This window comes from Panthera onca, chromosome B2, assembly GCF_046562875.1.
Source record: "Panthera onca isolate mPanOnc1 chromosome B2, mPanOnc1 haplotype 2, whole genome shotgun sequence".
In the NCBI taxonomy this organism is placed as follows: domain Eukaryota; kingdom Metazoa; phylum Chordata; class Mammalia; order Carnivora; family Felidae; genus Panthera; species Panthera onca.
The window spans coordinates 124491038-124515059 of NC_138343.1; the positions used below are offsets into that span (position 1 = coordinate 124491038).

At 41.3% G+C, this 24022-nt stretch overlaps 1 long non-coding RNA gene across 1 annotated transcript in view; it reads right to left on the reverse strand.

Annotated features, from left to right (window-relative positions):
- Positions 1-5563: 5563 nt before the first annotated feature.
- LOC144616428 (uncharacterized) overlaps positions 5564-24022 on the reverse strand; it is a 34305-nt gene continuing 15846 nt past the window's right edge. Inside the window, exon 3 of the long non-coding RNA XR_013555785.2 lies at positions 5564-5781. This is a non-coding gene — a long non-coding RNA (uncharacterized LOC144616428). The remainder of the gene's footprint in view (positions 5782-24022) is intronic.

Consider the following 24022-nt stretch of genomic DNA (forward strand, 5'->3'; position numbering starts at 1 on the left):
TATAAGCCTACCCCTGCCTCCACACCCCCGCATCTGAGCCTGAGCTGCTGTGCTGCAGGCACATCTACTTAAGGGGTTTTGACATAAGTTTTCATTTGTGGGGAGTTTATATTGCTTTAAAAGAAAGAAAGAAAGAAAGAAAGAAAGAAAGAAAGAAAGAAGAAAGAAAGAAGAAATAAAGAAAGAAAGAAAGAAAGAAAAGAAAGAAAGAAGAAAGAAAGAAAGGAAGAAAGAAAGAAGAAAGAAAAAGAAAGAAAGAAAGAAGAAAGAAAGAAAGAAGAAAGAAGAAAGAAAGAAGAAAGAAAAAGAAAAGAAAGAAAGAAAGAAGAAAGAAAGAAAGAAAGAAGAAAGAAAGAAAAGAAAGAAAGAAGAAAGAAAGAAGGAAGAAAGAAAAAGAAAGAAAGAAAGAAGAAAGAAAAGAAAAGAAAGAAGAAAGGAAGAAAGAAAAAGGAAGAAAGAAAAAGAAAGAAAGAAAAGAAAGAAGAAAGAAAGAAAGAAACTTATAACTGCATTAAGGTACATCCTAGTGCCAGTTTTATTTATTTTTTATTTTTTTGAAAAAAGAGTTCATTTTTAAGTAATCTCTACACCCAACGTGGGGCTCAAACTTAAGACCCCAAGATCAAGAGTCGCATGCTCCAGGGGCGCCTTGGTGGCTCAGTGGGTTAAGCGTCCGACTTCACCTCGGGTCATGATCTCACGGTTCGTAAGTTCCAGCCCCGCGTTGGGCTCTGTGCTGACAGACAGCTCAGAGCCTGGAGCCTGCTTCAGATTCTGTGTCTCCCTCTTTCTCTGCCCCTGTCTCTTTCTCTCTCTCTCTCAAAAATAAATAAACATTAAAAAAATTAAAACAAACAAAAAGAGTCACATGCTTCACCTACTGAGCCAGCCAGGTGCCCCCATCCCAGTGGTAGTTTTAAATGTAAATACATTACTTGGGAGAGGTAACATTAATTCATCACCATTTCTACACACCTTAAAAACTAGCTAAGTTAGCAAATTAGTAAATTAGAGCATTGGAACAGTCTGGGACTATTCATTTGACTCTCAGATGGTTAATTCTTCACTTGTATTTAAATAAAAATTGGTGTAATCCATGACCTTACATTCACATCCAAACAAATGTTGAATAAGTCACTTAATAGTTTCATAAATGTGGGCAAGTTAACTTCTCTAGGCTGTTGTAACAGAGCCACCACCTCACCAGATATGTGTTCCCAAGAATGTGTATGAAGCACCTAGAAGCACAGAAGACCTCTGATTAACTGTCCTCGGCACTGAGTACTATCAGCTTACCCTGGAGCACAGGAACAACAGTCTGATATTTTTCCAAATTCTGCATTTAGCTCAGTTGAAGCCTTCTGGACTCACCTCAATTCTTACTGTTGCACTCAGAAAAATTATTTTAGCGACAATGTTTCTTATTTCCAAATCTGAGCCATCAGCCATTTTTTATTGCTATAGTGCCTCATCCTACCATAAGGGTCTCTAGAGAGATACGACGTGAGCTCTTTCAAGGGAAATGCGCCTTCGTGATTCCTATGACCAGAGTGTCTGCCTGATATTTATCTCTTACTCGGTGAGTTGAGCCAGGCAACATAGAAGCCACAAGTATGTCTCCCCCTTGGGCCCAGAGCAGAGCCAGCCTGGGTTTTCTCACAAGTGCAGGCTCTGAGAGTGAGACCATGGATGAAGAAGAAAACAAACTCTCCAAGTTCTGCAGGGGGAGAGGGAAAGCGACGAAGCATAAGAGAAAGAGTAAGTTGATGCCTTTGTTCCTCCAGAATGGCAGCCCCATTGTGCTGCTCATGTCTTTGATGTGTCCTTTAATGCTAGCCAGCGCATGATGTCAGACTGGGGGGGTGGTGGACCTGTGGTCACCTCATGCTTTCAAGGCTTGCTCTAGTCTCAGCTCCCTCAGAACCACAGAAGTTCATGTTCGCCCTTTCCTCGTATAAAGCCAGGTAGCCCTTACTACTCTTATCTGTAGCTCTCACTTGGAAGCTTTTGCTTTTTTGGATAGCTTTTAGGTAGATGATAAATTCTTTGAGAACAGGATGAACACATTAGAAACAGATTTAAAACACAACAAGCACTTGCTAAATGTTTATAACGGATAATCAAGAGGAGGACCCCCTTTTGATGAAAGAGAACTGCTTGGATTAGAAGGGATTTGGAAGTCTTCTTGTAAGTCAAGAAGTGTCAAAGAATGATATCTAGAGGATCCACCAGACTAGAAAATGGGTCTCCAAGCATGAGAAAAACAAGATACCACAAGAAGAGGAAGTGGATTTCGAGGCTAGGGGTAAGGTCAGTGCTTCAGGCACTGCAGGGACAACCACAAGGAGAAATTCTAGCCAGGAGAAGTCAACGTGTCAACTCAAGCCCAAGACCGGGTAGCATCTAGTGGGTAGATCCGCGTTTGAACCATTCCTCGGGGCCTCTTATGTGGCATTGGGGGAATACCCACTATAGGACTTTGGACCACTGTGATTTGTCTATTGCAAAACATATGTACATAGTTGTCATTTGTTTATCTTTAAATAAAACTTGGTTTTACTACACTATAATTATTGAACTTGCAAGTGGAGTTCATGCCAGTTTACTACACTATCAAATAGACTATTTTCTTGGGTTTTGGCTCATGCCAAAGAACGTGATTTTGGAGTCAAAATACTGTGTCACTTAAACTTTCAGAGCCCAGTTTCCTCTTTTCTGAAATGACAAAATTCCGCATCTTAACAAACCTTTGCTTCTAGTACCTTATCAAGCGTAGAGTAGACACTTCGTGAATATTAGTTTCCTTCCTTTCTTTATGCCATAAGTATATCTGGCAAGATGATTACAACTTGAGACATTAATGCATGTTTAAGCTATAATAAATGTTTCCTGTAAGAAAGTAAAGGAAATACCTTGAACTTTCAGAATCACTAAGGAAAGCCCAAGAAAGTATTTTGTTACTTTGGTCTTGCTCTTCCCCAAAGTAAATGACCTATTATGAAAAGCAAATCCGTCTTTCAATTAGGTTCTTTTTGTTTTAGGAAGTATTTTTCCTAAAATCAACTATAGGAATTAATTTACTTCCTTCAAAGAAGGAAATACTCTTTCAAGGAGCATGGATTCTTTTTACAACCTTTCTCATGCATGATGATCCTTTTATACCTGCATTACACATTTTAATTGTAAATGCTTTTGAAAAGTAATTTTAAATGGCATTTTCACTGTTTGATTTATAAACTTGAAAATTAGTAGATTTTGCCTATATTTCTTAACAATCTTTGAAAAAAAATTTTCTAATGTTTATTCATTTTTGAGAGACAGAGTGTGAGTGGGGAGGGACAGAGAGAAAGAGGGAGACACAGAATCCATAACAGGCTCTAGGCTCTAAGCTGTCAGCACAGAGCCCAAAGCAGGGCTCAAACTCACTGACAGTGAGATCATGAGCTGAGCCAAAGTTGGATGCTTAACTGACTGAGCCACCCAGGCGTCCTGGCCTATATTTCTAACTATCCATGTAGATATTCTTCTAAGGGCTCTTTGCACATCAAAAGGTTATGTAAATAGATACTTTTTTAAATAAACCTGAGAAAAACAGGAACCAATAATCTGTATTGGTCCGGAAAAGAGCAAACACAAACTTAACACTTTTCAATGCATCATGTTACAAATATCTTTTTGTTGTGGTTAACAGGCACTAATGAGGTTGGAGGATATTGATTACATATACATCATTGTATTAGAAAAGAAAATGTCTATTCAGATACAAGTTACTATCTGTTGATCAAGAGCAATCATTAATAAATAAGAAAACAATGCACTTCAATCAGCTAATATTTATTGAGCATATATTATATGCCCAGAATTATGCCAGGTTCTACAAATCTGGCTGTGAATGAGACCCCTTATCTCTTACTAGTTACATGGTACTTTCAAGGATACATCAAAATGACAGAATCACGTATGTTTTTATTTTTTATTGCACGAAAACACAAATTAAAGCTTAACATATTTAAAAATATTAATTTTATCATTAAATAAATCAACAAAGCCAGAAGGTAGAGCCAAAATGGAAACTTAGCTGTAACAGCTACCGGTTTTATGGCCACAAAGCTAATTGGAAACTATTCTCTTCCTTTACAATTCGAATTAGCTATAGAAAGCCCTTCCACTCCCATAGGGCATATGAGCAACAGAAATTGACAGAGGTTTGGAGGAACAGAGACAAAGTTCATACAAAGTAAAGCCATAGGTACCAGATTGGATTACTGCTCACAATTCTTCCCTCGGTCCCTCGGCCATGGAAACCTACAGCACACCAGAGTGGATGGGTGTTTCCCCCACTTTATTGATATCGTGTTATGTAACTTGCTCTGGTCCATGGCATGTCGGTAAACATGACACGAAGAAAAACTTAAATGTCCTCGCGTCCTTTGGCTCAGTGTCTCGCACTCCCGCGACTGCCATGAAGACAGCCGATGCCAGTTAACTGTTGTCTCTTCAGTCTGGGCCCCAAAGTGAGACAGACAGGCAGTGCTATCCTTGACCCAAAGCCAAGAGCCAAGCTGTCCTGCAGCAGCCTAATGCGGTGCAACCCTGCAGACTTACAGGCAAGACCAGAACTGCTTCCTGGTATGAGCCAGAGTGGTCTTGAGATCTTTGCTAGAGTTTTGGAGCAACAGGTGACTCACTCACCACTGCTAGTTAAAATAGGCAGCACATGGACAGATTCTAGTAATCCAACTGAAAACTAGTATGCGGACTTTATATGCAACTGGAGGCAGAGAGACTCTGTCAAACTGTACCATTAGTTTAAAAGCCCTAACAGAAGTAATAGACAACACTAGTGAATTATGGGACATAGGTGGGAGTCAGCAGAAGGTGCAGAAACTGGGCCAAAAATGAATGAAGCAGGTCTAGACATGGTAGGCTTGCCTAGCTGCTGAGAGTTGGCGTGTCCCAGTGACAAAATGACACAGTCACCACAGTTGAATTGGTCTCCTGTTGAAACACAAAGCCTCTCTTTTCAATGCGTAGTTGAAACGTATTTTCATAGATCAAACACATTTCATAGAGTAATTTCATAGAATGAGACTTTGATATCAATATATTTGAAAGGCAAGCACAATAACGTTCTTCATTTTAGCAATGAAGGAAAAGTACAGAAACGGACTTGCTATATAAATTCGACATTTGTACCAAGAGAAGGCTGAACGCTGTCACGGCAAACTCTGTGAATGAAGGTTTCACAATAGTTCAAAAAAAGAAAAGCAATGAAGAAATGATTCACTACATAGCACACGCCTCATGCGTAGGACACAAAGTTGTGCAGAACTCAAAACAACCCGCAAGGTATTCATCAAGGCCACGTTCTTTGGCATTTGGGGAGAAGAAATTTAGTTTCAGAAAACAAAAAAATAACATTGTTGATTTAAACTTTTCTGGTTTGGTGGTTATGTTGGTGCCTCATTTTTGTTTGTGTTTTACAGTTACAATAAATGTTAGAGGCAAGAGGTTTGCTTCAGTTTGTATGTCGTTGTGACAGAGAACCTAAACTCAAACTCGCTTAAATAGGAAAGAAGATTTATTTATTCACGTAGTGGAAAAGCCTTGGGGCTGTTTAGTGTCATGAGTGGCTTCATCCAGGAGCTCCAAAAATGTAATAAAAATTCAATTTCTCTTAGTTTCTTGGCTCAGCCTTCTGCTGTGTCAGCTTCATTCTTAAGATTCATGCGGCAGCCTCTGGCATCTCCAGGCTCGTGTCTTCCTTCTTGCTACGAGGTCCTGTGGGAAGAGACAAAGTAGGACCATACAACTGCAGTATTCACCTTGATGGAAGCAATCACTAGACTCAAGGCCACAGGCTCCTACGGCACAACCTAAAGCACACAGACAATTTTCAGTGGGAGGAGACGGTGGGGAAAGTTTTCCCAAAATGAGTCCTATTAAGAAAATGAGTGGTGGGGGCGCCTGGGTGGCTCAGTCGGTTAAGCGGCCGACTTCGGCTCAGGTCACGATCTCGCGGTCCGTGAGTTTGAGCCCCGCGTCAGGCTCTGTGCCGACGGCTCAGAGCCTGGAGCCTGTTTCAGATTCTGTGTCTCCCTCTCTCTCTGACCCTCCCCCGTTCATGCTCTGTCTCTCTCTGTCTCAAAAATAAATAAACGTTAAAACAAAAAATTAAAAAAAAAAAAAGAAAAGAAGTGGTTGGGGCACCTGGGTGGCTCAGTCGGTTAAGTGTCCGACTTCAGCTCAGGTCACAATCTCATGGTTCATGGGTTCAAGCCCCATGTCGGGCTCTATGCTGACAGCTCAGAGTCTGGAACCTGCTTCGGATTCTGTGTCTCCCTCTCTCTCTGCCCCTCCCCTGCTTAGGCTCTGTCTCTCTCTGTCTCTCAAAAATAAATATCAATAAACAAAATTTTTTAATTAAAAAAAGGGAAAAAAGACAATAAGTAGTGACTTTGGGTGGGAGGAAGATCAAGCATCTTCTATAACAGAAGTCAGCATACGTCCTACTGCTTATGTTTATACAGCCACTAGCAAAGAATGGTTTTCCCATTTTTAAATAGTTTGGGGGAGGAATTTTATTTTATTATTATTTTTTTAGTGTTTATTTAGTTTGAGAGAGAGAGTGTGTGTGTATGAGAGAAAGTCGGGGAGAGGCAGAGAGAGAGAGAGAATCCCAAGCAGGCTCTGTGCTGTCAGTCCAGAGCCTAATGCGGGGCTGGATCTCATGAAGTGTGAGATCATGACCTGAGCTGAAATCAAGAGTCAGACGCTCAACCAACCGAGCCACACAGGCACCCTGAGTGTGTGTGTGGGGGGGGTGGGGGGGGTGGGGGGGGTGGAGGGTTAAAAAAAATAATAGTTCATGACATGTGAAAATTATAGGAAATTCAAATTTCAGTGTTTCCCAAATAAAATTTTATTGGAACTCGGCCACACTCATTAAGTTATATAGTGTCCCTGACTGCTTTCATGCCATAATAGTCACAACAGAGATGATACAGCCCACAAAGTCTAAAAAATGTACTGTTTGATCCTTCAAGAAAAACTTTGCCAACCCCTGCTCTATAGGTTTATATCTATTGTTTTAACACATTAGAAGGTAGCATTACTGTTAAAATTATTTAGCTCAAGAATCATGGTCTTCAGCAGCGTATGTACTTTGAATGTAGATCACACATTCACATTCGAGAACTTCAGTTTCAGCTATAGGATACTAAATATCAAAGATGTAACACTAAGCAGGATTTCAGTTAAATAAAAGAGAAATGGACATTGCCCAGAAAATGAGGATTCTAATAATGACAAGGAAATTTTGAAATGCTCCTGTGACATCACCTCCAGATGTTCATCCCATCGGACACAGGCAGTGCTATGTGGGAGAGTTGGAGGACATGAGGTGAGACACTTCTGTCCATAAGGGGGGAGAGGACGGATGCTTGACAGCCAAGCATTCAATTGTTTAGGACACATCAGTTACATGTCTCCCAAGTCCAGTCTCTTCAAAGCAAACCACCCTGTCCACAGCCCTGCCCATGATCTGGCTCCAAGCACATCACCGTGGGGTGCCCAATCCATAGCTCAATCAACGGCTCATCAATAGTAAAAGCCCTTGGAAGGGGACACCTGGGTGGCTCAGGCAGTTAAGCGTCCCACTCTTGATTCCAGTTCAGGTCACGAGCTCATGGCTCTCGAGATCGAACCCCACACTGTCTGCAAGGAGCCTGCTCGGGATTCTCTCTCTTTCCCTCTCTTTGCCCCTCCCTGTGCTCTCTCTCTCTCTCTTTCTCTCTCAATATATATAAATCAACTTCAAAAAAATCTTAAAAAAATAAAAGCTCTCAGAAATGAACAGGAGTATTAGCTTCCAATAGTTTCCACAACAAATTGCTACCAACTGGATGACAAACTGGAGGCCCAACTGGAGGACAAATTTTTTTTTAAAAATTAAAAAAAAGAAAACTATAAATTAATATGTATTTTTAATCATGCATACATATTTTTACATATAAACTGCAATTATCATCATTATCTAGCATACAAGGAACCTGTGCTAGGCATTATAAAGATATTAATAGAGGGACACCTGGGTGGCTCAGTTGGTTAAGCATCCAACTTTGGATTCCCACTCACATCATAATCTCATGGTTTGTGGGTTTGAGCCTCACGGCAGGCTCTGCACTGTTAGCTCAGAGACTGCTTGAGACTCTCTCTCTCTCTCTCTCTCTCTGCTCCTCCCCTGCTCATGCTCACTCTCTCTCTCTTTCAAAATAAATAAATAAACTTAAAAAATATATAGATAGATTCAGTTGCTTTTCTAAAGGAACTTAAGACAAATGAGAGTACGTGTTTCATAGCATACATATTAGTTTTGAAGCATTCTATAATATGTTATATTATAAATATATACATAATATACATATACAAATATATACATATATACATATACATACATATATACATATACATAATATACATAGTATACAAAAATATACATATATACATACATATATATATGAAATAGCAATAAGCTAACCAATGGAAAACTCCAAAAACAGTACTACACCTATAGACACATGCACACATGTTGTGTACAGAATTTGGTATATGAAAAAAATGGTATTTTAAATCAGTGAGAAGAGGATAGATTACTGAATAATTGGTGATGAAATAACTAAGCATTTTTTAAAATTTCATTTATTTTACTGAATAATTGATGAAATAACTAAGCATTTTTAAAAATTTCATTTATTTTGAGAGAGAGAGAGATGGAGGGGGGTAGGGGCAGAGAGAGAGGGAGAGAGAGGATCCCAAGTAGGCTGTCAGTGCAGAGCCCAACGTGGGGATTGAACTCACAACTCATGAGATCTGACCTGAGCTGAAATCAAGAGTCAGGTGCTTAACTGACTGAGCCACCCAGGCCCCCCTAAATAACTAAGCATTTTTTTAAAGTTAGGTTCTTATCTCATAACTTGTACCTAAATAGGTTCCAGGTAGATGAAATATTTGACTAAAAAAAGAAATCATATAAATATAGGGGAAGAAAATATAAAATGATATATTTATATAATCATGAGGTGGAGAAAGACTTTCTCAGCATTACACCGAAGACAGCAATCACAAGATTTTGAGAGATTTGACTGCTATAGTGAACACCGCAGAAGGTGGTCCCTCCAGAACAGACTCCAAGTGTTGTCCGTAGGACAACAACCCTGCCCTATACCAAATCCACAGAGCTGCATTCTCGTTGTATCTACATCAGAACCACATGACCCGGCTCCACTGGCTCAAATGTATCACAGCAGCAGCAGATACCTGGCCCAAGTTGAACCAATAAAATGTACTTTCAAGGAATTTGGACTTGGGACAAAGAGCTTCTGGTTCAGTCTGATTGCTATATTGAATAGGGAACATGCAAACATAAAAGACACGGATGGTCATTTTCTACCCACCCTGAAGTTAAAAAAAAAAAAAAAAAAAAAAAAAAAGCTGTACCTTCAGGACCTGGAAATGAAGCAGAACACAGAGAAAAGCAGATATGGAGAGGGGATTTCTAACAGTGAGCTTCAGACACTTTCTGATACCTGGCTACATTGTTACCTTTGGGTCCGCTGAGCTATATCAACATATGCATTGGGTGGGAGGTACAAGCTTCCAGCTGAGGAATGAATCAGTCACAAGGATGAAAGGCTCAGCATAGGGGGGCACCTGGCTGACTCAGTTGTGGAGCATGTGACTTTTGATCTCGGGGTTGTGAGTTCAAGACCCCTGTTGGGTGTAGAGATTACTTAAAAACAAACAAAGAAACAAACAAACAAAAAAACCTGGGGTGCCTGGGTGGCTCAGTCGGTTAAGCATCTGGCTCTTGATTTGGGCTCAGGTCATGATCTTGCGGTTCGTGGGTTTGAGCCCCGCCTCGGGCTCCGTGCTGACAGCTCGGAGCCCGGAGCCTGCTTCGGATTCTGTGTCTCCCTCTCTCTCCACCCCTCCCCCATTTGCGCTCTGTCTCTCTGTCTCTCTCTCAAAGATAAATCAACATTAAAAATATTTTTTAATAAAAAATGTAAAAAAATTAAAGGCTTTTAAAAGTAAGGTACAGCCATTGTGCTGTATGGTGACAGAAGGTAGCTGCACTTGTGGTGGGCACCACACAACAGACAGACTTGTTGAATCACCATTGTGCACCTGAAATTAACAAGAGTGTGTGTCACCTATACTCCAGTTGAAAAAAAAAAAAAAAAAAACCCTAGCAGGAACCTTTTGTGTACCTCTCCCTTTCTTACATCTGAGTGGGACGCAAATGATTCCACATGAGCCTTGGTTCTTTTTCTCTCTCGGCACCTCACCTGAAGAGCGGGCCGCGCAGTCTTGCTCCCACCCGCGGCGTCTCTGGCGCGGTGGTGTAGGACCGTGGGAGCCCACGGCACCGACACACTGCACGCAGAGGTGCACACGCAGCAGTGGGGGAAGTGCTTCTCATCTGTTCCTTCCACACAGGTCTGCCGAAGGTCTCAGTAGGAATGAGCACTAATCTGTTTTTATTATTATTAAAAAAATTTTTTTTTAACATTTATTTATTTTTGAGAGACAGAACATGAGTGAAGGAGGGGCAGAGAGAGAGGGAGACACAGAATCCGAAGCAGGCTCCGGCCTCCGAGCTGTCAGCATGGAGCCCGACGCGGGGCTCGAACTCACAAACCATGGGATCATGACCTGAGCTGAAGTCAGATGCTTAACTGATGGAGCCACCCAGGTGGCCCAGAACTAATCTCTTAATGATGCAGTCTAGTGTTACATTTCCCTCCTTCCCTAGTTCACTTTCCTTGGTTTCTCATTTCTACTTCCTGGAATCACATCCCAAAGACGCTACCACCATGTAACCCGAGACCAGGTTCTGCTTTTGGGGAAACCCAGAATAAGCAAGTTGATATCAGAAGTGGCCACAGAAAGAAAACCCTCGGGACAGGATTCTAAACCTGGATCACCCACTGGTCATGCAGCAAAAAGAAACCCATTGTTGGTAGTGTGTAAGATGCCTATAATCTCTGATGACAATGGTTTCACGAATTGCAATCATCTATGTTGGATTGGACTATGATGAAAGTGGAAGGCAAAGCATGGGTTATGTGGTAATTTGGCAGTCGTGTAGACGGCAATGGTGATTATAAGAATTATAGAATGGTTTGGCATTTGTTCGCTGTTTTTCAAGTCTTGATAAAAGAAAACATACTCATGTCATCCAACTACCAACTCGAAGCCTACCATAAAAATACAAAGTCCTCCATGGCAGTGTCCTTTTGACAACTGGTACTGGATCCCCTGGATCTCTATATGGAAAAAGTGAACGTTGAGCTCTATTTCATACTATACCCTAAAATTAATTCTAGACAGGTATCATGGACTTAAATGTAAATAGTAAAATGATAAAGCTTCTAGGAAGACAACACAGGAGAGCATATTCATGACCTTAGGGTTAAACAGAACATAAAGAGCACTAACTATAAGAAAAGATTGATAAATGGACTGCATTAAAGTTAAGAAATTCTGTTCGCTGAAAGACACCATTAAGAGAGTTAGAAGGCAAGGTGTCTGGCTGGCTCAGTCAGAAGAAACATGCAACTTTTGATCTCAGGATCATGAGTTCAGGCCCCATATTGGGTGTAGAGATTTTTTTTTTTTTTTTTTAAAGAGGGTTAAAAGACAAACCAAGGACTTGGAGCATGTATTCAACAAAGTACTTAGATCCAAAATATATATTCTTACAAATCAATAAGAAGAAAAGTAGCTTATATGGCCAGATATTTTTTTTTATTTTTTTTAACATTTATTTATTTTTGAGACAGAGAGAGACAGAGCATGAACAGGGAAGGGTCAGAGAGAGGGAGACACAGAATCTGAAACAGGCTCCAGGCTCTGAGCTGTCAGCACAGAGCCCGACACGGGGCTCGAACTCACGGACCGCGAGATCATGACCTGAGCCAGACGCTTAACAGACTGGGCCACCTAGGTGCCCCATATGGTCAGATATTTAAAAACTGCCCCCAAAACTCACAAAGAGGATAAACAAATGGCAAAATGCATATGACAAGATGATTAATGTCATTGCTCATCAAGGAAAACACACATTATAACTTCAAGTTGATAGTACCACACTCCCACAAGAATGACTTAAATGAAAAGGACTGTTAATGAGAAGTGAGTAAGCGGTGAGGATATGGAGCCCCTGGAATCTTATACGTTGCTGGTAGGGGCATTTAAATCAGTACAACCACTTTGGAAAACTGATTGACAGTATTAGAGTTTTATGTACGTACGGCCAATAACTGGAAAAATTCTACTCCCAAAAGAAAGGAGGGTCTACATGCACCAAAAGTCATATATAAGAATGTGCATAGCAGTTTTACCGTGATAGCACAAACTGGAAGTCACCCAAATGTCCATCAGCAGGAGAGTGGATAAATGAATTGTGGTACACTGTGGAATGCTCAACAGCAATGAACATGAACTAATGCTTCATACAACACATGAGTGCATCTCACAGATGCAATGATGAGCAAAAGTACAAACCACAGATTCTTTCATGTGAAGTTAAAGTATAGGAAAAATGCATTTATGATAAATGAGGTCAAACATTGATATCTTTGAGGGGAAATTGTTGATTGGGAGAGGGTCATGAAGGAGCCTTCTGGAGTGCTGGAAATCTAGAGTATCTTGACTGGGTAATACTCGCAAGGGTATACATAAATGTAAACATACATCAAGCACTATGTTTAATATGAGTACAGTTTGCTGTATAAATTATAGCTTGATAAAAAGTAAATAAAAAGAAAAAAGGGTAAAAATGAAAATGAAAAATGAAATATCCCTCATTTCCCGTGTCTGTAGGGCAACATATGCCAAAAAAAAAAAAAATATATCAGACTCAAGATTTCATTGTAATGGTAGCAAAACCGCAAAGGAGAGTGAATGCATGGTCTCAAAAAGTCCTCTATGCCAAAGTCAAGGCTGTGGCAGGAAAAGTTGTATCCTGACATCTGAGACAGTGACATTTGGGTGGATAAGTTGAAATATCTTAAATCCCCAGATTCCCATCAATCTTTTGCCAGGAGAAGCAACCCCTTCCCCCTTGCTAGAGAGAAAAATTTCACAATGGCTGGAAGCTTTGCAAAAACCTTACCTGAGTCAGGCGTCTTGCAAGACAATGCCTTTTTTTTTTTTTTTTTCTTTTTTTTTTTTTCTGTGTAAGATCTGCCACCACATCCTTCATTGCCTCAGGAATAACAAGTGTCTACTGGGAAAATACATTTCCTACTCTAGGAGGAAATAGCTTATACAATCAAAACAATTACAGGACCAGAATAATAAGTACTGGCAAGAACTGGAAGAACATGTGTGGGAGTGTATTTTGAGAATGTTCAATCAGGGTGGTGGTAAGGGGAAAGAAAATAAATCTGCATAGTGGGGAACTTGTTGACATTAAAGCACTCTCCTGTGACGTGGGGTTATGCCTCCTGGAAAGGAAGTCTTAAGTCATCTTGAAATGCTGCTCAGATGGGCTCCTGAAGGTTGGCCATGCAGATTTCTTACTGTATAGGAGGTTGAGATGGCAGAATGGTAAGGAAGGGGTCTCAAGGCTCGGAGAGGTAAAAATGTTAAAATAGATTAATTACACTTACTACATTTGATCAGAGAACCCTCTGACTATATTCCCCAGAAAGCCCTAGAGAACACGGACTTCAATAAGGGAATAAGAAATGCACCAAGAAGTTTGCATTGGGTTATTTGAGAAACTCAATGACACATCTCCTCTATATGTTGAAGAGAAGTCTGCCTTGAAACCAGCCTTCAAAAGAGGTGATAGAATTCTAGAATGACAGAGTGACATTCTAGAATTCTAGAATGACAGAAAACAGAGCCAGTATGGACATAACTACCATAATAGTAGGCTGGAGTGACAATCAGAGTACCTCTACCCACAGAAATCCATGCAAATGGTTAATAGATTACGATGTTCCTAGAATCAAGACAGATATCCAGTCAAGGTATTACTTATTTGCCTTATAAAACAGCAACAACAAATACAACAACAACAACAACAACAACAACAACAACAACAAACAGCTGCTAAGATTGATGTCAGCTACAAAATGGAAAAATATTGTGGTCTCTCATTCAGTTTTAAACCAGCTCATAGACCAGAGCCTATGATTAAAGGGGAGTATGGGTCTCTTTGAGGAAGGAGTTTATAATACCTCCTCAAGTATGCATAATAAACATCCCCCAATCGTGTAGCCATTTACTATAGAAAATGAACACTAGAGAAAGGAATCTTCCCAGACTTTTTGAAAACTGTTACATAATAGGCTCTGAACTGTCACTGGAACAATCAAAGCCAAAATGCCATCATGGACCAGTGGGTAGAGTAAGGACTTATGGATGTCAAGTGATGAAGGCAGAAGTCCATGTTACTATGAGGCTAAAAATATCTTGAAGATATAAAATAACTTCCCTAATGTGAAATTTGAATGAACATACTTACCATTTGGTAGAATTTTCACACTCCCTGACCGACCATGTAAAAGTTATTGCAGGGTCGGTAGGGGGCAGGAGGGGCACCTGGGTGGCTCCGTTGGTTCAATGTCCAACTCTTGATTTTAGCTCAGGTCTTGATCTCAGGGTCATGAGTTCAAGGCTGGCATTGGGCCCCACATTAGGCATGAAGCCTACTTAAAAAAACGGGGGGGGGGGGGGCGGTATGAAGAAATCCTTGAAAATGACCCCCTCCATCCCTAATCAACATGCCAAGACAGTAAATCGAACATATCCCAAGAGAAACTTCAGGAATTCACACAACTTGCAAATATTTAAAGGAGGCTGAGGTGTTGGTTTCCATCATATTCCTGTTTTACTTGTATGACCTCTGCAAAAACCAGATGGATGATGTGGCTTAACGGTGGTGTATTAACCTTAACTGCTTGGTAGCTCCAACTGCAGCTGATGGGCCGGACATAACATCTTTAACACAAAAGACCAGTACAAGCTCTGGTATGTGGTATGCAAACAGCTCTGGATCTTAAAAACACGTTCTTTTCAATACCCAAGGGTAAAGAAGATGAAAAACAGTTTTACCTTGGACAGAAGTACATTTTATTGTGTTGACTCAGGTCTCTCTAAACTCTTCTGGCTTCTTCACAATATTGTCTGCAAAATTCCTGATCATCTTGACATTCTCCAGAAAAGCAAGCTGGTCCACGATGGCATTGTAAGTAGGCTTGGTGAACAGGAAGTGGCAAGTACTCTGGGTGGCCTAGTATGACCTCTGCGTGCCAGAGGGAGGGGGATAAACACTACACACGACTCACAGGCCTGCTACTTCAGTGAAACCTTTAGAGATCCAGCAGTGTGGGATGTCACAGGCCACCTAAGGAATAGGACAAACTTGTACCTTGCACCACGAGCGCTAGGAGGCACAGACAGGGCTTGGTGGGGCCTTCAGATTCTAAAGGCAGCATTTACTGAATTTGGGGCTATCGTGCCAACCTATTATTGAGCAGTTCAGAGGGCTGCTGGCTTCAAGTGGGGCCTCTAGGGAAGAGAAAATGTTTTAGCCGTTTTAGGTCACTAGGCTAACGGAGAATCAATTGTATTAGAAGTATCCTTGATGTGTAAGGATTTAAAGATACTAAGAATCACTGGTAAACCTCAATAGAAGAGTGGCAACCCAGACCCTAGGTTTATGGTGGAGAGTGATGCTTTGGTGGCAGAGAACTAGTTGCCGTTGGAAAAGTGGCTCCTCGTGTGCCAGGAGGCCTCAGTACAGACTGAGCTGCTGACGTGGGACGTCAAGTGACTATGTAACCAGCGCAAGCCATCATGAATTCGTGATGATAAGATCCATCAGACAGTTAAGTTCAGACTGGTGTAGCAGTAGCCTGTCATAAAAGGTAAATGGTACACACAGGATGGAGGTTCAGCATGTCCCCAGGGTTTGTGTAAGTTACATAAACAGGTGGCCCAAGCTCCCCTATCTCCTACTTCTATTGCACTGGTGCCTCATTCCGTACCTCTGACCAACTGATGGGGGAAGATAAAACTCAGGCCTGGTTGTCAGACAGGTTCACTCAATATGTTGAGGGAGAGCCACGAACGCACTGCTTGATACACACAACTCCATACAAAGACATACAGAGACAGACTTAGATGTGCCAATAAAGTCTAGCATTTTCTTTGATCATGGATGTGGACAGCAAACCACTGACGGACAATATCTGTGACACGGGGATAAATACAACTCATAAATATTTTCACGTTACATTATTATTTATGGCTATTACTACGTTGAAATTGGCAGTTATTAGTTATTACATATTTAATCAATAAAGAAACACAATTACTATATATTACTCTACGTAATTTCTTTCATAATCCCTTGTATTTTATCTTACGCATTTAAAAACACTATTTTGAGGAGTCCACTGGCTTCACCACGTGCTACAGAGGTTATAGCACAGAAATAACCGAGAATCAGGTCCAGAAGAAACTCATCTAGCAGTGACTATGGGCGTATGTAGGGATAATCATGCCAACATTGCCCATCACACAGGGGAGCTAGCTGTATGTCCGTTGTTAGAATGGATAAGTTAAATGCTGTAGCTTTATACTATAGATACATATACTAAAACATGAATTCATCTTAAAATCATAGCATTGAGTGAAGAATAGCAAAATCTATGTGGTCTAATTTAAAACAGTGGCACACATGAAACGATACTACATAAACTTCCATTTCTATGTATTTGAAGAACATATACATACTCAAGAACCTGTATTACAGACGTCACACTGTAGAGTAGGAGCCTAGGGCCAAGGGTAGGTATAGGACAAGAGGGCTGCAGAAGGAGGGTGGAAAATGGAAAAAATTAGCTACCGCATGAGAGGAGCCTTATGTGAAGCAGTAAGAAAGGCGAGTCATGAACCGAGAAGTATGCATAGTTCATCCTGCTGATTCAAGTTCAAACAAATAAACCAAAAGACCCACCATGGGGTAGGATTGGAGTGAGGATGAAAGGGGAGAAGAAAATGGGTGACGGTCATAATAGAGGAGGGCACTTGTTGGGATGAGCACTGGGTGTTGTAAGTGATGAATCAAGAGAATCTACTCCCAAAGCCAAGAGCACACTATATATTCTGTATGTTAGCTACCTTGACAATAAATTATATTAAAAAAAAAAAAAAAAAAAAGACCCACCATGAACAATATGTAAAGGCAAATGAAAGGCTAGGGAAAGTAATCACATAAAAAATAAGGCGAAGAGTTAATTTCTTTAATGCAGATGCTGTTATCAATCAAGGAAAATAAACAGATTCTTAAAATATGGACAAAAAAATTAAAGCAGACAATTCACAAAAGAGGACACACATATACAACAAGGAAATGTTTAAAGTCACAAATAATACAAGGTAAAATACCCAGTGTTGTCAAGGGAGGGGAAAATCTAACCCTCTCAAGCACTGCTAGACAGGAAGGGAAAAGTGGTACAGATGTTCTGGAGGGAAATCTGGCCTCTATTAAAATGCCATGAAAATCTGCTCTAAAAACCTGCAAATCCTTGGCACAACATTTTCACATGCAGAAATGTATCTTAAGGAAATAACCAAAGCCCATGAAACTTAGTTACAGAAACTTAGTTACAAAGTATTTACTGTAGCATTGTTTCTCACAACTGAAATGAGAATAAGGTGATTCGATCTTGGCAAAGTGAACTGTAATATATTCATATTATAGAATAAGATTATGTCACTGAAATAGTATCAATAAGATGGGAATGTGTTTAGGGACACCTGGGTGGCTCAGTCGGTTAAGCGTCCGACCTCGGCTCAGGTCATGATCTCACAGTTCGTGTGTTCGAGCCCCTCGTCAGGCTCTGTGCTGACAGCTCAGAGCCTGGAGCCTGCTTCGGATTCTGTGTCTCCCTCTCTCTCTGCCCCTCCCCTGCTCACGCTCTGTCTCTGTCTCAAAAATAAACATTAGGAAAAAAAATGTTTTTTTAAAGATGGGAATGTGTTTAAAATACAGTGAAGTGGAAAGACATACACTTTGTGTAATATGAATAAATTTGTGATTTAACATTTATACAGTATTTTGAATCATAAAAGATTCACATTCATTAAAAGGATTTGGAAAAGAAAGGTCAAGAAGACAGTCATAGAGGAGGGCACTTGTTGGGATGAGCACTGGGTGTTGTAAGTGATGAATCAAGAGAATCTACTCCCAAAGCCAAGAGCACACTATATACTCTGTATGTTAGCTACCTTGACAATAAATTATATGTCATAGAGGAGGGCACCCAAAGTTTCACCAAACAGATATATTCACTGTTTATACTTTAATGTATGTTATATGGATGATAATCTAATGTAAACAAATGGAATAAAAATATGTTCTTTGGGAACCCAATGTCAAATTTAATTTCTCATCCAAATGTTCACAAATGAGTAAATCCAGTATGTACTATTTACCTTTATGATGGATTACTGCTACATCCACCAGAACTTTGACAAAACTAGTAACACAGAAAAGCTGAGATGCAAATTAGGTAAAAATTTCCAAATACTGATTACAAAATAAATGATTGAAAAGAGTAGGAAAATTGAATGGAATAAGACCCATGTATAGTTAACATTTATTTATGTGTTTGCTTATATTTTTAAATGTTTATTTTTGAGAGAGAGGGAAAGGGAGGGGCAGTGAGAGAGGGGGTACAGACAGAGGATCCAAAGCAAGCCCCACGCTGCCAGCAGAGAGCCCAAGGCAGGGCTCGAACCCATGAACCATGAGATCATGACCTGAGCCACCAACTGAGCCCCCCAGGTGCCCCAACATTTCTTTTTATCTAACCATCTCAGACCGTCGAGTATGAAGAAATTCATGATAAACCACTAAGAGGACACAAGTTAACATTCAAAGCTTGGGTTCTGGAGACTGGATGCATAGGCTTGAATCACTGTTCCAGCACTTACAAGCTCTGGGTCATTGGGCAACCTAATGGCTCTGACCCTCGGTTTCCTCAGAATGGGGATGATAATAGGCCCTACTTTGGGGGCTGTAGGGTGAAACGAGATAATATATGTAAAGCATTTAGAACTGTTCCTGGTTCTTAAGGAGCACACTGTAAACGTTAACTACTGGCTTTGCAAACATCAGTCAACCAATGGAACCACGGTTTAAAATAGCTATCTGAAACCCTCTCCATCATGTGTATTGAAAATGTAATTCAGTATGAAGCTGCACACACATTACATTCCTTTCCTTCAAGTTAGCTCAGGAGAACTTTTTTTTTTTTTTTAAGTGGGGGGTTGAGAGAGAGAAAAAGAAAAAGAGAGAGAGAGAGAGAGACAGAATCTTAAGCAGCTTAAGCAGGCTCCAACCTCAATGCAGAGCCTGGAGCCTGACATGGGGCTCAATCCCACAACCCTGGGATTGTGACTTAAGCCGACATCAAGAGTCAACACTCAACTGACTGAGCCACCCAGGCGCCCCAGGAGAGCTTTTTAATACCAGTATAAATACTCACGGCCACCATCAGAACTGTTAAAGTGGAGAATGACCGCCCTGCTGGATAGAGGCTGTGTGTGTATATGACATCTCAAAGTCAGTATACAGTCTCTAGGTGGATTAACTCTCCCGGTCCTTTCCGGATTCTTAGAATTGGGATTATGACACTTTCTATGCCCAACATACATTTTGATGTTGGCCTACAAAGATATTTAAGGCTCGATACTCATCTTCTCAGAACTTAAATCACTTAAGAGGATGATGTCAAAATACTTAAAAAAAAAATAACTAAGCAGTCTTACTATCTTAATTTTCTATTATTGCTGTAACAAATTACCACAAATTTAGTGGCTTCCACAAATGTATTCTCTCACAGTTCGGGAGGTCAGAAATCTGAAATGAATCCCACGGGGCTAAAATCAAGGTGTCAGCAGTTCTGCGTTCATCCTGAAGGCTCTCATGGGAGTATTTGTATTCTTCCTTCCAGCTTCTAACGCCACCCACATGCCTCAGCTCATGACGCCCTTCAAAGCCATCAATGTCAGGCTGAGTCCTTTCCATGCTTCATCTTGTTGGTTCTCTTCTCTGCCTCCCTCTTCCAGGCTTAAGGACTCTTAAAATCACAGTGGGCACACCTGGACAATCTAGGATAATCTCCCTGCCTTAACATCAACTGATTAGCAGATTTAATTCTACCTGCAATCTTAACTCCTCTTTACCATATAACCTAACATATTCATAGGTTCCAAGGATTAGGATGTGGACATCTTTGGGGATTGGTGGGAAGATTACTCTGTATACTGCTCCTAGTAAATGATAATGACCTAATGAGGTAAAGAAATGGTACCTAACAGGAGTTTGGTGGAGTTTAATGTCACTGCAGCTGGGGATGGTCACGGAAAGCTTAAAGGAAAAGGTAGATTTCTTCTGGTCCTAAATGCACAGTTTTGAAAGTGGAGGGGTGGGGTTCCGGGTCAGAGAAGGAAGAAGAACAAGGTCTGGAAAATGTAAGAAGTGAAGTGGAACCAGGGGACAGGGTTGCTAGGCTAAAGCAAAGGTTCACAGAAGGGGAGAATGAATGGGAACCAGAAGGAGAAAGGCTGAGGAGTTTCAGAGTCATCTTTTCCCAAAAATAACTGACCCCAGAGTGCTTTTTATAATTATAATGTATTCATAGATGACCATCAAAAGTTAAAAGCTTTTTAATGTAACAACATCTTGATTAAACACCGTTAGAAAACAGTAGATACAGTGCCTGCCTGAACTAAAGTAGGCAGCCCAAACTGTCCCCTCAGATGAACGGCAAGAAATGATCAAATGTGGATATTCCTCATTTTTAAGACTCATCCATAAAAAAAATCAAAACCTTTTATGAAGAACAAATGATATCTACTATTAAATATCTCTCGGGGCGCCTGGGTGGCGCAGTCGGTTAAGCGTCCGACTTCAGCCAGGTCACGATCTCGCGGTCCGTGAGTTCGAGCCCCGCGTCGGGCTCTGGGCTGATGGCTCGGAGCCTGGAGCCTGCTTCCGATTCTGTGTCTCCCTCTCTCTCTGCCCCTCCCCCGTTCATGCTCTGTCTCTCTCTGTCCCAAAAATAAAAAAACGTTGAAAAAAAAATTTTAAATATCTCTCATATTTTTATTACACAAAATAACACGCACAAATACTAAATGGGAAAGGGTTTTTTTTTCCCCCGTAATGTGGCCACTCGATGTTGAGGGTCACGCTGAAGGTCAGGTCCTCGTATCAGTTGCGTTAAGTCTACTCCTTCAGGTTGTCCTCACAAAACAAAGCTGCATTTCATGAGGTGCATCAGAGAAAAGGGAATATTGCACATATTGTGATAACCAAGCACTTTTTAAAACAGCTGTAACAAAAATAACTGTATGTTTTCTTTTTTTTTTAATTTTTTTAATGTTTATTTTTGAGAGAGAGAGAGAGACAGAGTGTGAGCGAGCAAGGGGCAGAGAGAGGGAGACACAGAATCTGAAGCAGGCTCCAGGCTCTGTGCTAACAGCACAGAGCTGACAGCTCTGTGTCATCATGACCTGAGATCATGACCTGAGCTGTGAGATCATGACCCGAGCTGAAGCCAGATGCTTAACTGACTGAGCCACCCAGGCGCCCCTATAACTGTATGTTCTCAAAAGTTCACTTCTACACTGTTAATTTTAGTTTTTTTTATTTCTTAAAAATGTAGGGGTGCCTGGGTGGCTCAGTCCGTTGAGCGTCCGACTCCGGCTCAGGTCGTGATCTCACGGTTCATGAGTTCGAGCCCCGCATCGGGGTCTGTGCTGACAGCTCAGAGCCTGGAGCCCGCTTTAGATTCTGTGTCTCCCTCTCTCTCTGACCGCCTCCCGTTCTGTCTCTGTCTCAAAAAAATAAGTAAATGTTAAAAAAAAATTTTTAAAGATTTAAAAAATGTATTGTGTACACTGGTAAAAACCCAAGTCTCTAACTGTACAAAGGGTGGAGAGTGAAAAGCCAGTTCCCCCACCCTTGAGCCACAAAACCCAGTTCATCTCCCCAGAGACAACCACCTGTCGTTATCTCGTGTCCTTGTAGACAGTACCTTTACATCCAAATGGCAGCATGTTCCAGAAACACTGCTCTGGACCTTGTTTTTGTCATTCACTTCCCAGCTTTTTAAAAACTGCTGGTGCCACTGTTCAGCTTCACCTTGAAGTAGTCAGAGATTTGCTTTTGGATTCAGAAAGTGTGAGGGGCGCCTGGGTGGCTCAGTCGGTTAAGCGTCCGACTTCGGCTCAGGTCATGATCTCGCGGTCCGTGAGTTCAAGCCCCGCGTCGGGCTCTGTGCTGACAGCTCAGAGCCTGGAGCCTGTTTCAGATTCTGTGTCTCCCTCTCTCTGACCCTCCCCCGTTCATGCTCTGTCTCTCTCTGTCTCAAAAATAAATAAACGTTAAAAAAAAAAAAGAAAAAAGAAAGTGTGAAAAACCCAAGACGGCTTTTTTTTCTCTTTCCTAATTGGCCTCTTTCAGCCTCAGATTCATGGGGAATGAGTGTAGTCAGAAAAGTTTAATTTATAATGGAAATGGAATAACGTCATAAATCCATGTGGCAGATGAAAGAGGAAACCACCCTACTACCACTAACAAATCAGAAAGAAACTAGTGATCAGGAGGTAATGACATCTGAAGCTCTTGCCCAGATAATAAAGAGAATGGCGAAGATTCCACATCGAAGGAGGTGCCTGAAAGGAGTAGAGGAACCAGGTTAGAATGGGGATAAGTGAGAAGGGAAGACCTTCTTGTAAGGGCCTAAGACTGACTTTGCCTTCCTTTTCAGAATCAAGAGAAAGTCCAACCTGTGAAACTCTTCTGTGAAATTGCCCCAGCCCTTCCTCAGGAAGTTTCGTAGACCTGTACTGCCTGCTATGGTAGTCTTGGGGAGATGGAAAGGATTAGGAGACCAGGGAATAGAGGAGATGTCCTATCCCATCTCTTCCCAGATTCTGGAGGAGAGGGTACAAAAACTCTAGGTAATGACAGTGAACAAGGCCAGCAGGTGACCTGAGGCATAGCCAAAGATGGTGGGAAAGACACACGGCACTAGACAGAATAAAGGCAAGAGGCAGCCCACCCAGCGGCTGAGAGAGTCTGCTAGTTGGTTTGGGTTTGAGTAAGCACACCGTAATTTACTGATCCAAAATGAGTTATCCTCTTTATGACTCAGCTTCCTCATCTATGAAATGGGGCTAGATATCTGAAGACTTAAGGCAAGTGTGAGTGTTAAGTAACAAAATATGTGTAAAAAGCTTAGAATGGTGCCAGGCATATTGCAAGTGCTCAATAAATGTGTGCCCCAATGATGACAGCAGTGGGTTTCAAAGTGACTTCAGGCCTGCGTGGCTCCCGACACCGGCCACCTCCTCGCCCACTCCCATCCCCACCAATGCTGTTTCTCAAACTCACCAGGGTTCTTCTGGCATCGAGGGGTTCACATTAGTAGCCTCCTGTGCCTCCAACGCCCCTTCCCAGATGCCTGCATGGCTCACGCCCTCACCTCTCCAGGGCTTGCTCATATGGCACCTTCCTGGTCAGGGATCTTCCTGACTACCAACAACTCCCCCCGCTCTCCCTTCTCTGCTCTATTTTTCTCCATGACACATCTCACCATATCTTATCCATCATATTTTTCCTGTATCTCCTCCCCACCCTACATCCTCCCACTCACTAGATTGTAAGCTCTGTGAGAGCAGATGTTTTTGTTTTGTCTACTGATGTATCCCAGAGCAGTACTGGCATACCATAGGTGCTCAATAAATTCTCCTTGAATCAGTGAGTGAGTATTTCCTAGTATATCCATTCTCCAATTTAGGCACATTTATACACGTATATTACTTCCAATTCTTGTTAGTACAATACTGCAGTGAATATTGTATGTGAGTGTATCTAGAAGCAGAACTACTGGATCATGAGTTAAGAACGTTAATTTTCTAG